Source organism: Cervus elaphus, chromosome 20 (assembly GCF_910594005.1).
Source record: "Cervus elaphus chromosome 20, mCerEla1.1, whole genome shotgun sequence".
NCBI lineage: Eukaryota > Metazoa > Chordata > Mammalia > Artiodactyla > Cervidae > Cervus > Cervus elaphus.
In genome coordinates, this window is record NC_057834.1 from 106,628,846 (window position 1) to 106,630,904 (window position 2,059).

The 2,059-nt window shown below is 42.2% G+C and overlaps 1 pseudogene; it reads left to right on the forward strand.

The window, feature by feature from the left end:
- Window positions 1-122, forward strand: LOC122678410 (annotated as a pseudogene).
- The last annotated feature ends 1,937 nt before the right edge of the window (window positions 123-2,059 follow it).

Genomic DNA, 2,059 nt, shown 5'->3' on the forward strand with positions numbered 1-2,059 from the left:
AGCTTTGCGCAGTGGCAGTATCGTAGCCAATGAAGTTTATCCGAGGCATGATTATTGCTAATTGAAAACTAATTTATCTGTAATATTTTTTAGTATGTCTCTTTGTACTGTGCTTTAAGCACTTCCTATAAAGTTGTACACATAGTAAATGGTGTGGCTCATATTGGAACCAAAGGCTATATTCCAGTGTAATAATAGATTCACCCAAATTATGGAAGTAAAAAATAATAACTGACTCAATTTTTATCTACCAAAGGTAACAAAACCTTCCAGCATTTGGGGAAGGAGGATGCTAATGATACTTCAGTAATAAGCCTCTGCCTCCTGAGATGGCCAAAAGGAAAGTCATTTATCCTGGGTAGGGATCTCCTTCCTTGTTCTCTTTAGGATGAAGCCCCCTTTGTTGTGGCAACTAAGAACCATCTGAATAAGCCAATAATCACCGTGCTTTCTAGCATAAGGGCAATGCTGATTCAAGTTTGCATGAAGAAAACCTCATCTACAACACCCTGGACCTCTTCTTTTCCAGAACAGAGACAACTTCAACCACCCTGTTCTAGGGGCTTCTCTACATGGCCCTGAACCCCAAAATCCAAGGTCAGTGCATCAGTGGGTGGACCTGGCCCAGGCCAGTATGCTTCCATAAATAAGTTCATATAAATCTCAGTATTCCTAAAGGGAAATTGGATTCATCATCACTAATAATGAGAAGAAACTGAGGCTCAAAGAGCTTTAGGATCTCATAGCAGACATGTTGTGGAGCAAGAGTTTGCCACCAGATTTGTCTCATACCAGGGCCACTTCCCACTCACATACCTTCCTGAGGAGCTAGTCTGGAGAGCCTACTATAGCTTTAGCCATTATGATTCTGGTTACTCCATTCTTTAGCTTGACAAGGCTGTATGAAAGTTGTGGGAAAATAGAATAATAGAAGCTCTTCTGCTTTTTTCAGACAAAGTCCAAGCTGAGATTGGCAGGGTGCTTGGCCAATCACAATAGCCAAACTCAGCCGTTCCAGACTCCAAGCCTACACTGATGCTGTCATCCACGAGGTGCTGAGAATAGGAAACATCATCCCCATGAACGTGCCCCAGGAGGTGGCAGTGGACACTACTCTGGCCGGATAACACCTGCCCAAGGTAATTAGAGGTTCACTAACAGCCATAGTCTTCAAGCTCCTATTTGTAAATAGTAGGAAACTCAACTAGAAAAGTCACATGTATTCTTGTCTTAGGGAAACACTTAAATGGAGGGAGAGATGTATTACTGTTGATATGATACCAGATTTTTTTTCTTCATTTGGTGTCCTTAGAAAATTAGTTCAAATAAATGTTAACAGGTGTTGTGGTGAAGAAGGCGGATTCCTAGGTCAAACATGTTCAGGCAAAGATTGACTTTTCCTTGCTATGAGATTTCCCAGTGTTTTTACTATGTGATATGCATTGTCAGAGCTTCCCTGGTGGTGCTAGTGGGAAAGAATCCACCTGCAAAGCAGGAGACTCAGGTTCCATCGCTGGGTTAGGAAGATCCCCTGGAGGAGGGCACAGCAACCCACTCCAGCGTTCTTGCCTGGGAAATCCCATGAAGAGAGGGGCCTGGTGGGCTGCAGTCCTTGGAATTGCAAAAAGTTGGACATGACAAGCAACTTAGCATGCACACATGCAAGCACATACATTGTTAACACTCGTGGAGATAGAGCAGGCAGCAATTCTCAGTCAGCCTTTGCCATGACGTCCTTTTCTTTGTCTTAGGAGAGCTTCTCACAGGGACCTGCCACACTTACTTTGGAAAATTCTCCTTCACAATCCTGGGACTATAGAATGTTGAAATATGAATACATATTTGAGATCACCTGCACCAACATTACATTAAACTAGTGTTTCCAACATATCCCCAAAGGTATTTCTCCAGCTTTAACTTACAGCCCCTTAATGAGATTACCTCACAAGGGAAAAGAATCCAAGCCTATGCAGCATTAAGTATTAAAAACAGAAAAGAATTGTTAAGCAATGATTATGTGCCATGGACTATAAAGGTTCTTTCAAAATGTCTTTATCAG